The sequence below is a fragment of the Danio rerio genome, chromosome 23, assembly GCF_052040795.2.
Source record: "Danio rerio strain M-AB ecotype USA chromosome 23, GRCz13ab, whole genome shotgun sequence".
NCBI classification, from domain to species: Eukaryota; Metazoa; Chordata; class Actinopteri; order Cypriniformes; family Danionidae; genus Danio; species Danio rerio.
Window position 1 is genome coordinate 20,843,652 of NC_141043.1, and position 13,683 is coordinate 20,857,334.

The window sequence follows — 13,683 nt, forward strand, 5'->3', positions numbered from 1 at the left end:
ATATTTCTGAAGAAGCACTAATATATTAAATAAAGGCCTACATAAAATATTTCTGAAACAAATATAGGCGTTTTTATTGTTGTAACTCTGTGATAACGTTATTTATTTATCTAACTTGAGATGTCAGCAGTCATTTACAGTGTCACGTCTCTCACACTGAGCATTGATAGCTTTATAGCTTATTTAAAACTTATTGATGTATTGACTTAATCGTATGACGTCCCTTGCAGTCGTGGATGTTCGAGAACAGTTACCAGGAACAGCCGCCGGAGGTCAGCATTAGCTTTCAAACACACGGCATGTTTTACTCTTGACTGTGCGACAGATGACAACATCTGAACATCTGACACGGGTCATTGACCCTGTTTCAGCAACACTGCTCCTCTATGAACGTCATCGGTTCACAAACCTCAAAAAATATAAACCTGTTTATATATGTGCTTCTATTCATGTTTGTTTATAAATACAACAGGATCTTGTTTACTGAAGCAATAACCAATTTGAAGCAGGGTATTAAAACAGGTCACTAAAACCCTCGTCATTGTTTTAAAGTCACTGGTTTCCCTAAGGATACAACAAAATACATTAATTGCAATCTACACGCAAACACATCCACAAAATATCAGGTAAAATAAATTCATAGTCCCCATAAAGATAGCTGTACAAGTTGATCTGTGTTACCTTTTCAAATCAACCTATTAAATGTTATCCTTTAGCTAGAAAATAGTTCCTGACAGTACTAGCGTGCAGCTATAGAATGTTCCTCGGCATAACAAGACTTATCTGTAGATGTGAAGCTCAAATAAATACAGAGTGAAACCGTTCTTCTGCACTGTCACAATTACATTTGAACACAATTCCTCATGCATTCTGCTTATCTCACAGGGAAGTACACATTTAGTTTAAAACCAGGCAGGTCCTGGGAAAAGCACACACTAATAGAATCACCAGTACAGTAAAAGTGAATGAATGCAACTGGAAAAGAAAAGCTTTACATAGCACTTTGAAAATTCATCAACCATAAAAAGACTTTCTGAGATGGGAAGGGTTTAAGCGCATCTTACAAAATCAACTTTTGGTAGCTATTTGGACAGAAATGTGTGTGGAAATAGTACGCACGCAGCCATAATAGAGTGGTATAAACACATTACGTTTACTAACTCTTAATTTTACTAGAAAATTAAAACAGGAGCTGAAACCCAGCAATTCTGAGGCCGACCACACCATGATGTAGCAGTGTAGTCCTCCCCACCCACCAATATTGATTGACATGTGCGTATTATCATGTTTCATTATTAACATGTGATATCATATACTTAAGACAGGATTTGCAAAGAAACTGGGATTAAAAGATGGATCTATGAGAACTATCTGTGCAGGATTACCGAAAAAAAAGCGGTACACTGTTTTATTATAGCATTTAGAACTAATTATTATGGTTTTTGTGAATTTTTGGTGTCCTCTCCTTCATCAATGTCTGGAGTTGCTGTCCATCATTGTGCTGTTTATTTAAGATATGAAAATCGTTTTTACTCTGTTCTAAAGCAAATATGCCTGAGCAGTGGGCAGTGAGAACCAGCTCATTAGCTTTTAAAGGCACAAGTGCAAAACAGCTAAAATCCCAACACAGGCTCATTGTGGATACATACCCCTGTCTACATTTCTGGAGAGCATGAATTATGTAGCCAGAGGTATTTATGGCTGAATTTCACTTTTAAAATAAACGCTAATGGGCGGTATGACGCTGCAGATGGCTTTTATTTCTTTTAGCGCTACCAGTTAACCACTTATTTCCATAAGTGGGCCCATAAGACGGATTTTACGGTACTTCCAGTTAGCCTAGTAGCTCGCCACGTACTACGACGAACTTGGGACATGGAGCTGAACTGACTGCGACAGTAGGGTTTGAGTCCGGCAAAGAATGGTTCTAAAAACAGGTAAAATACAACAACATAACTGAGCTATCATAGTACGATGCATCATTTGGGAAAAAAATGTAGGGACGAGTGTTTCCCGAAACTGTAAATTCTCTGTCACTGATCCATTGCTTGAACCACGTTAGTTATAACAAAAAAACATCCATAATGTCACTCAAAATGGGGTGCAGTAACAACTTCTTTAGAGATAACCCCCATAATTTTTTGTGTAAATTATATTGTTTTACATGCACACAAATATATACACACACACACACACACACACGAACACACACACATATATATACAGTATATATACAGTATATGTTACAGTATATATACACATATATATATATATTTTTTTTTTTAAAGTCTACTTTTACAATTTACACATTCAAACCACTGCAGAATGTTCTAACTTACAGGCCCATGTCATATACAGTATATATACTTTCTTAATAACTAACTTAATATTTATTACAGCATTAAAGTATGCTATTGCAAAAACTGAACTGTAAAAAACCCTTTAAAAGCAAATTACACCTACAGTAAGAGAGATGACTTTACTGTTTTTTTATAAATCATTCCAAGTTTAGTGTAGTTACAAGAGTACAAGTTTGCGATGCAGTTTGCAAATGTTCGTTGGAACGATGGATTTGGGAAATGCCAAATCAATGAACAATGTTTGTAACAACACAACTTGCGAAACTTCCTTAGTTTGCTAATGATGGTTTTCGAAAACGCACCCCTGGTTGGCTAAAGCGTATATTGCACCCTCTGGTGGATTCATGCAAGAAAAAGATGCATGAGAGAAATTTGAGATCATCAAAAAGCGTACATCGGCCTCTGGTGGATTTCCAAAAACAGAAACTGTGAGCAGACATACCTCCAGTTACATATTTCACTGTACCCTGAACTGTAGACCTAGGTACGTATCCGTAATGAGCCTGGGTTGCAAAACCCCCCATGAACACAAAGGTTATCATTTTCAACAGGGTATAATAAATATTCTGATGGGTATTTTGAGGTGAATCTTCACATATTCGTTCTGGAGACACCAAATGATTTTACAGCTTGTAAAAAAAGAGCATAATAAGGGCTCTTTTATTTCAAGGTGAGTGAAAATATTTAATGCCAGCAGGGGTCACACATACATCATTTAAAATACAAACAAAACAATCACATGTGTGGTACAGTATAATGCAGTCACAGAGGTATGTTTGTAGAGTAATTAGCAATTAGTAATTGTTTAATGCAAATGAGTAAACTGGACAGAATATATTTTGTAAAAAAAAAAAATGTAAAGTCGCATTTGCCAGCTTATGAAACCCCTGTGTAAAAGTAATGCTGAGCATGTTGTCTAATGTTTCTCCTTCTAATCTTTTCTTTATCACGTTACGATAAAGTCTTCAGCATACAATTCAAATGGGCCTGATATGTTTTGTGGTCTAAAGAACAGCAGACGGTGATTCACCACAATGGAAACCGTTTAAAAATTCTGAATACTATGTTATACATCTATAGAAAATACTAATTGTGATTTCCACCACAGTGTTATCTATTTTTAGTTAGTAGCGGGGGAAGGGGGGCACTTAAGAGATTAAAAAGAGCATTTGATTGGTCTTATGAGAAGCTGTAGTGATGTCATCAATTGATGGAAGTGACAGGCCCAAAGTTCGAATGCATGCTCTAATTGCAAATTTTGTGAATATTTTTGAAACTTACTTAAGCTTAGGTAATCTAAATGTTCATAATTAAAACACCAACATAATAATAATTTTTAATAAAGCATGCAAACACATTTGCGGAATAAACAATGTTAGTTATTGCAAAAGTTATCTTTACAGTTATTGATCCAGATGTGAACAGGCCGCAAGAAGTCTTGCATGTGTCTTCACAGCTCTCTCAGAGATGTATACACATTATGGTATGATATTTGGAGTAGCGTAGTGTAGGAGTAATGTATGAGCTCAGACTATTACAAAAATACCACATCAGAAGCAGCGCAGTGGGTCAGTGGTGTGGGATACAGTAAGGCGTAGATGTAAGAGAAAAGATATTGCAGAACTATTACCCAAAGCAAAAGAATAAGCCCAAACATCACTCCCTTCGTTGCATACATTATAAATGAGCACAGTTTCACTATATTGATGCAGCTACAAAATAGCAATAACCAATCTAAGCACAGAACTCCTGTATTACACTCTTGTCAAACAGCTTGTTCTACTTATTCTACTTGTTTTTTTTCCTCCCCTCCATAGCCCTGGTGGTTCAGTGAGCTAGAAATACAATATTCAGTATGAAATGACGGCATTTTCTTCTGTGACAATGTGAACCTCTCCCAGGGCGAGAGAATGTGCACACAGTCAAGGACCCGGGAACATTATGCAACACATTACAATTCAACCTGTCTGCCAGAGAAAGAGTAACAGAAACACACACAGAGAGAAATAGAAATAGAATGAGCATTATGTGAGAAGAATGATGAAGTGAAATACGTGACCAGAACTTGAATTATTAAGGCTGTGACCTTTCAACGACCTCATTCTCTGACCATTACTTCTTAACATAACTGTACCAATTGATAACAATGTCATAATAAAGTGTCCTAATTATTCCATTGTGATTAAGTTTTGTAGGCTTATAGGCAGATCAAGAATGGTTACAATTTCTCAGAATATAAACAGCAACAATACCTCTTTTCTCACAGTTTCTGAGACGTTTCTTTAAGCATCTAGTCCCTCCAAACTCAGAAATAAACACACCCATTATCATTACCTTGACTTGCTCACAAGGCCAAATTCCAGGTCTCAGCAACAAAGGCTTCATTTACACCTGATAACTTATTTAGGATATGTTTTTGTCAATCCACTTAGAAGTAAACTATACCAAGTTAAATGTTTTGAGCTTGTCTGTTTTTAATTGCTTCCTCAGGCGATCTGAAAATATTTGGTCAGATTGTTTTCAGGCTGCACGGTGGCGCAGTGGGGTAGCACGATCGCCTCACAGCAAGAAAGTCGCTGGTTCGAGCCTCGGCTGGGTCAGTTGGCGTTTCTGTGTGGAGTTTGCATGTTCTCTCCATGTTCATGTGGCTGTTCTTCCAGGTGCTCTGGTTTCTTCCACAAGTCCAAAGACATGTGGTACAGGTGAATTGGGTAGGCTAAATTGTCCATTGTGTATGTGTGTGAATGAGTGTGTATGAGTTTCTCAATGATGGATTGCAGATGGAAGGACATACACTGCGTAAAACTTATGCTGGATAAGTTGGCGGTTCATTCCGCTTTGGCGACCCCAGATTAATAAATTGACAAGGCTGAAAAGAAAATGAATGAATATTACCTATGTTTTTAAATTATTTAATTAAGAAAATGAATGAATGAAGATTGTTTTCATAGTATAAATTCATCATTATTCACAGTATAAACTCATGCATGCCTAAATTCACCCTTTTTTCAGAGCGGTTGTAGTTATGGTTCATGCATGTATGTATGTGTATGTGTGTATGTATTCATTCTTTATTTTTAATTTATTTATTGCAATTAAAATCTGTGTACAGCACATGGGTTATTTGTGAATATAATTACTGCTACGGCTATAGTTACTGCTTATAATCGTTTACATGAGGTAAAGTTGACCAAATTAAAGTCTAGTCAAGCCAAGTTGAGCTTTATTGTCTTCACTAGTGGAATGAATTGTCGTGTCTCTAAGATCACGGTGCTACGTAAATAAACAATCATAAATATAAACACAACACTGAACTTAAGAGCTATTTTAAACAACCCAGGCTAATTGTGGATACATTCCCAGGTTTACATTTCTGGGGACCATGACATATGTACCCAGAGCTATGTCAGCTTGCAGTTTTTGTTTTCACAAATCCACCAGAGGCCGCTATGTTTAATAATTTCAAATTTCTCTTGTACAGTGGATTCGGAAAGTATTATAGCGCTCCACTTTTTCCACATTTTTATATTTCAGCCTTATTCCAAAATGGATTAAATTCATTTATTTCCTCAAAATTCTACACACAATACCCCATAATGACAATGTGAAAAAAGATTTTGTGTAATTGTTGCAAATTTATAAAAAAATTAAAAACCTGAAGAATCGCATGTACATGAGTATTCACAGAATTTGCAGTGAAGCTCTTAATTGAGCTCAGGTACATTCTGTTTCCACTGATCATTCTTGAGCTGCTTCCGCAGTTTAGTTAGAGTTTACCTGTGGTAAATTCAGTTGATTGAATATGATTTGAAAAGGCATACACCTGTCTATATAAGGTCCCAGGGTTGACAGTGTATGTCAAAGCACAAACCAAGCATGAAGACAAAGGAATTGTCTGTAGACCTCAGAGACAGGATTGTCTTGAGGCACAAGGCTGGGGAAGGTTACAGAAAAAAATGCTGCTGCTCTGAAAGTTCCAATGAACACTTTGGCTCCCATCATCCGTAAATGGTAGATGTTTGGAGACACCAGGACTCTTCTTAGAGCTGGCCGGCCATCTAAACTGAGTGATCAGGGGAGAAGGGCCTTAGTCAGGGAGGTGATCAAAAACCTGATGGTCACTCTGCCTAAGCTCCAGCGTTCTTTTGTGAAGAGAGGAGAACCTACAGAAGTACAACCATCTGTGCCGCAATCCACCAATCAGGCCTGTATGAAAGAGTGGCAAACGGAAGCCACTCCCCGCCTGTAATTTGCCAAAAGGCATCTGAAGGACTCTTAGACCAAGAAAAAATATTATCTGGTCTGATGAGACTAAAATTGAACTCTTTGGAGTGAATGCCAGGCGTTACATTTGAAGAAAACCAGGCACCGCTCATCACCAGGCTAATACCATCCCTACAATAAAGCATGGTGGTGGCAGCAACATGCTGTGTGGATGTTTCTCAGCAGCAGGAACTGAAAGACTAGTCAGGATAGAGGGACAGATGAATGCAGCAATGTACAGAGACATCCTGAATGAAAACCTGCTTCAGAGTGCTCTTGACCTCAGACTGGGGCGGCGGTTCATCTTCCAGCAGGAAAATGACCCAAAGCACACTGCCAAAGTATCAATAAAGTGGCTTCATAACAACTCGGTGAATGTCCTTGAGTGGCCCAGCCAGAGCCCAGTTCCAAATCCTATTAAACATCACTAGACAGGTCTGAAAATGGCTGTACACCTTCGTTTCCTATCCAACCTGATAGAGCTTAAGAGGTAGTGTAAAGAGGAATGGACAAATATTCCTAAAGACAGGTGTGCCAAGCTTGTGGCATCATATTTAAAAAGACTTGAGGCTGTAATTGATGTCAAAGGTCCATCAACAAAATATTGAGCAAAGACTGTAAATCCTTCATTTTTAATAAATTTGCAACAATCTCAAAAAAATCTTTTTTACATTGTCATTATGGGGTGTTGTGTGTAGAGTTTTAAAGAATTAAATGAATTTAAGCACTATAAATACTTTCTGGATGCACTGTACGTGACATTTGCACACTATACAAGTACTTTTACATAAGACAGAACAATATTGTGAAAAATATTTAAGTGAAGTGTTTGGTCCATATAAAGGAATTTGTCAACCCCACTAACCTGTGTGAAGCACACTCAGAAAAGCTCAATATTTTTTATAGAGGAAAGTAAAATTGAAATATTGACAAAATACCATTATAAATCGCATTATGAAGGTAATGTAAAAAAAGGTCATGTGTTTCTTGATTTATTTATTTTTATTTTTTTGCAGTTTTTACATTTTAATAAAAAAAGTTACGCACTACATAAAAGATAATAAAGCAGTGACATAAATATCACTCACATGTTGGTAAAATGATTATGAATTACTACTAAATAGACTAGTCTGTGGAAATGAGGCTCTCTAGGAACAGTAATTTTCCTCCACTTTGCATGATATGCTCGATGCCTCTCCCCAGCTGAGATGTCATTGCTGTGTTTCCTGTCTCAGTTTGGGGAAGACCAGACCATCTGTCTCTGTCTGGCCTGGGCCACTACATGAGAACTCTGCTGTAAACATACACACGCTGCCATACTGAGTTTTTGCAGTGTAAACAGATTCCATGATCACTTTTATAGAAAAAAAACTGTACAAATAAACAAGGTTATTTTATTAACCCTTGCTGTTGGGAATGTTTTCATCCACTGAATTTGAGTCTTAATTTGGCCACAACTTTCTATGGGTCTCAGCAAATGGATTGATTTTTGTTGACAGCTTATTTTGACAGATAATTTGGGAAAATGCTTTGAATTTTAAAACTCAAATATACACTGGGCAAATTTACAAATTTACATTTTCGTTATGTTTGTGGCTGTTTTTGCTCCATTGACTTCCATTATAATCACATTTTTTGATTGCAAAGTCATGACACCACATAATCAGTAATCATGCATTCTTGATTGTTGCTTTTTTTCCATAATGGGAAGAAGTACCATTTTTAATTTTTACTGTTGATCATGAAGGGTAAAACAAACAACATTTTTCTTAACTGACTGAAAAAAAACAAACAAATTAAAAACAAAAAGAAATTAACTGACAATAAATTAAAAATTAGAGCTAAATTAAACTAACAACAGTCATTGAAAAGCTGACTGAAATCAAATAATAATTGGCAAAAAAAAAATTTTTTATCTGCGGCTGAAATCACAGTAGATGCCGCTTTACAGACAAAAACTCAGTCAAGAGCATGCTTATAAACAAAACATCTTTTCCATAAACATAAGACCTGTCCTAACTTTTCTTTGTTTGCCAAAAAAAAAGTAAACTAGACCTGTTTAACTATATGTATCAACTGGCAGTATGATCATCAGTATCAAGAAGATTGTCGGAATTCTTTATAGTTTTTATTGATCACATTTTTTAGAGTTTTTGGTTTCAGTGTTTGTTCAAACTGTTACTGTCACAATCACCAGCGACCACTAACCACCAGAGGTCGCTGAAAAACATTATCTCTCATTCAAACTACAAATCCGCCAGTTTATGGACTACAACTGCATACATGCACTTCGCCAACACACACCTGCTTCCTCATTTAGACTGATTACACTCGCACCACCTGTGGATTGTCAAAGACTGATTACACACACAGCAGCACACACACACATTCACATTGCAGAGTCTTGTTTACTGTTAGTGACATTACATCGCATTCTCCTAGTCTTGTTTTCCCATGTTTTGATCTTAGCCTTGTTTATCCAGTTCTTCTGTTTAGCCGCCTGCCTTCTGACCTCTCGCCTGTTTTCTGATCATGATTCTGGACTGTCAAAGGACAGCAAGACTTGCTGGCAACGGGGCTTGCTGCTCCTTCTACCACTACACATCCAGCTCACAAAATGCCCGCATCCAGTCCTCCAGCTCACAAGATGGCCTACTCCAGTCTTCCAGCTAACAAGATGGCTTATTGTCCAGAGTCTGTTCCTGTTCCTGAAATGCCACTGCCAGAGCTGCCAGGGTCTTCGCCAGGGTCGCCGCCTCCAGAGCTGCCAGAGTAGTCGCCGCTGTCAGAGTCGCCGCCGCCAGAGTCGGCGCCGCCGCCGCCAGAGCTGCCAGAGTCGACACCGCCGCCGCCGCCAGAATCGATGCCGCCGCTTGAGCCACTGCCGCCAGATACTCAGTCACTGTCAGAGCTGCCAGATCCTTAGTCACTGCCACTGCCGCCAGATCCTCCAGAGCTGCCAGATCCTCGGTCACTGCCAGAGCTGCCAGATCCTCGGTCACTGCCAGAGCTGCCAGATCCTCGGTCACTGCCAGAGCTGCCAGATCTTCGGTCACTGCCAGAGCTGCCAGATCCTTAGTCACTGCCACTGCCGCCAGATCCTCCAGAGCTGCCAGATCCTCGGTCACTGCCAGAGCTGCCAGATCCTGCCAGTACTGCCAGAGCTGCCAGAGCAACTGCCGCCAGTACTGCCAGAGCTGCCAGAGCCACTGCCGCCAGTACTGCCAGTGCTGCCGCCAACTGAGCTACCTGAATGGCCGTCGCCGCCTGAGCTTCCTTAATAGCCTCTGCCGCCTGAGCTTTCTGAATGGCCGCCGCCACTGCCTGAGCTTCCTGAATGGCCGCCGCCATAATAATTTTTTCCTTAAGATGGTCCTTAAAAATTAATAACTACTTTTATTCTAGTCAAAATAAATCAAATATGACTTTCTCCAAAAGAAAAATAGTATGAGACATACTGTGAAAATTTTCTTGCTCTTGATATATATATATATATATATATGTATATATATATATATATATATATATATATATATATATATATATATATATATATATATATATATATATACACACACACACACATACTCAATAGAAATGTGTTCAATAAATAAAAAATAAACTAAAATTAACAAAACCACTGATGAAACAAACCAAAAATAAGCTAAAAATGTACATCAAATGTAAAAAATGTTATTAAAATAAAAACAAACTCGACTATAATAGCCCTGCTAAAAAAAACTAGAGAACTGTTAACATTCATTGAAGATACTAATTTTTATTTGGTATTAGAAAACCAAAGTTTATATAGTGGAGAAATATATAAATACACTAATAAACACAGAGAAAAGAAGTTTTATCCAAGAAAGAAGAACAGATTAGAAGTGTAACTCTTTAGTTCTCTTTAATCTTAGTTTTTAAATATGTACTATTCTCATTCTTGGAAAAGGGTCATACCATAGTCAACACATAACTGTCCCCTAGGTTCTTTTCCTGTTTTAGCATTTATGACCGTCTGTACCCTTGTCTGTTAGTCTAAATATATGATTTGTTTTATAAGCAGAGAGAGTCAGACCAAGAATGAGAGAGATAAAGAGAGTTTATCTAACAAAGGAACCACAGATAGTTACATAATTGTTTCACTCCTAGGGACTTTAGCACAAAGGGTCTCAAAATAAATGGAACAGTCTGTGTGAGCTCATTTTCTAAAACACTGCCCTGAGTGAACCAAATATAGCATTATATAGAGGGTTACCATCTCCATTTCATGTAATTAGCATCTATGTGCAGAGGATGGGCTTTAATTACAGTCAGATGCACTCAGAACACACAAACAATGCGATCAATTTATTGTGTGCACAGACTTGCACTAGTTCGATTACACTTTCACTCGTCAGAGCCATACAAACAAATGAGGAAATACCAGGAAAAAAGAGTCAAACTGTTACTCAACACTCAGTCAATAATGCCTCAGAGGTTATCAGTCATCAACACAACTCCGGCCAATACAGTTGACTAAAGACTGGTCATTTATACACCTGTTTTACTCATTGAGTCAGTGCAGAGGATGAACTTTATAAAGGTCAGAAGTAATGATGCTGTCAGATGATTCAATCAGTAAGCTACATTGTAAAATGCTACATGTAAAAATCCATAATCTGTTTAACGGTAAGTTTCCTTAATATAGTGGATAACAGTAAATTAACTTTTGAAGGACTCTCTGCATGACACTTTTTCTTCTTGAGATATGCACATTAGAGTTTTAGGTTACATCTAATGTTGATAAATAATGTTTACTGCATTCATTCACTTTTTTGTGTGTTATTATGATGCTGTTTAGTGGTTATGTGAATGACACTGAGCGTCTTCTACATATTTTTATGTTTCTCTGCTTGTGGGAAAAATTGTTTGGGATGAGCATTGGCTCATCATATGACTTTCCAGCCTGATCTCATGGGAAAACGTAACTATTTTTTTATGTTTTGTCAGTTTAGTGGTTAATTCGTACAAATTTGTACGATTTTAAAAAGGAGGTGTGGCACCCCACCCCACCCTAAACCCAACCGTCATTGGGGGATGAGCGAATCAGATCATACAAATTCATACAAATTAACCACTAATACAAAAAGTTATGAATTACTGTGAGATTGTGTTGGACTTATACTTCACGGATATATTTTTACACAGTATATAGCAGGAGTGCCCAGACTTTTTCCTATAAAGTGCCAAAAACCAAACTTCATTGAGGGCAGTGGGCTGAATATATATAAAACCATATTACATTAAATTTGCCAAGGCAAATTTTCTCATTTATTCAGTAATATTAAAAATTTTTTGATTTCAATCATATTTAATATCTAATGCAGTAGCATTTTACATTTTATAATGAACTTATTACTGTAAAAACACAAACAATTCAATTTATGACACAATGGAGTTCAATAAATACACTAGTCAAGCTGCACCTGCCTTTACCTTGATATGCTTGTAGATGTCAGATGTACTGTATGTCAAGTAAAAGTACATTGTAAAAGTCTGATTCATTTACAACATTTAATTCAGTTACCTTTTTATTGTAGCTCAGCAATAAAACAAAAAAAGAAACAAAAGATTACTTTGAATTAAAATTCAGAACGACGATTTCTGTCAAAGGCATTCGCCCCAAGTACAAACATTCTCCCTCTCTTTTCAGATGGGATGGCAGATCAAACCGTGGGCCAACTTTGGCCTGTGGGCTTCAATTTGGGCATCTCTGGAATATAGTGACGTCACCCATTTTGAAGTCTTTCCTTGAGCTATGGATTTGAGTTAATAGTTACAACTGAACAAAAGATCCCCCAAATACTGTAACTGAGTAGTTTTTTTTTTTTCCTCAGGAATTGTAATTTACTAAGTAGTTTTAAAACTGTGTACTTTTACATTTCCTTGAGTACATTTTTAGTGCTATAACAATGCTATTTCCTTCAAACTGCAGTCCTACCTATTTTTTGTCTATGGAGATTGGTAGATTAATCAGTCCTGTGATTCGGTCCAATCAAATCACACATAGAAAATAAATTGTATCATACTAAACAACCGCAAGACATTGGCACTTTATAAATGCAACAAACCTTTTGGAAGCATTAAAAGTGTCTAATAAGATGCCTAAATCTGTACACTCAATGGTCAAGATACTTTTGAGACTGCATGTCACTGATAAGAAGATGTTTACTGTATGATGACTGAAATCACTAAATAGTCTTCAACAGTAACTGAATGCACTACAAAATGTTAAGTTTACACATCCGTCCACAAATTGCATGTGAATGCATGAGCCGTTCTCATCGTAATACTCAATACTCACAACTCTTGAGTTCTTTTAAAATGGCTACATTTAACTCCTTACTTTGAGTAATATTTACAACAGACACTTTGACTCTACTTGCACTGTATACATTTTTAGGCAAGTAATGGTTCTTTTTTCTTGTGTGTGATTTTTCAGTACTCTTTCCACCACTGCAGATATTACAAGTATTATTTTTGTTTGTTTACATCATAAAGGTGATTATTTATGCTTGCATTTGATTTCCACCTATCTAACAATAAATAATGACTAAATAATAAAAATGTAATTAAAGTTCAGATGGCATAAGTGTAAAATACTGTATGCATATTCCCTGTTATAATTATAAAAAAGCCCCAGAGAAAAGAGCCTGTGTCCACCCTAAAATAGAAAAAAAGTTAATTATTTCATTCATGCGATTTACTACTATTTATATTTTGTAGTTTAAAAGTGAAACTTCTTTCAACGTCTAAAAAAGGCAGCCTAAAAACTAACAAAAACATTGTTGAAGTGATTTTCTTATAATAGTACTGCCTGCTATAACAAACAAACAAACATTACATAATAATATCACATTAACTGCATAATTAATATCAAAGAGCTGCATGCATGAATCATTTGTACAGCTCTTTGTTTTTGTAGTAGCAATTACGTAGCTATATAAGTAGTGTTTGAGGATGTTTATTCATTCTCTTTTAGAAAGAGAAATTAAATTTAGTTTAAACCTCTCAACTTTCA

The 13,683-nt window shown here is 36.8% G+C and overlaps 1 long non-coding RNA gene across 3 annotated transcripts in view; it reads right to left on the minus strand.

The window, feature by feature from the left end:
- Window positions 1-13,683, minus strand: part of LOC141380475 (uncharacterized) — a 189,669-nt gene that overhangs the window by 137,398 nt on the left and 38,588 nt on the right. The gene's annotated exons all lie outside the window — the stretch shown is intronic.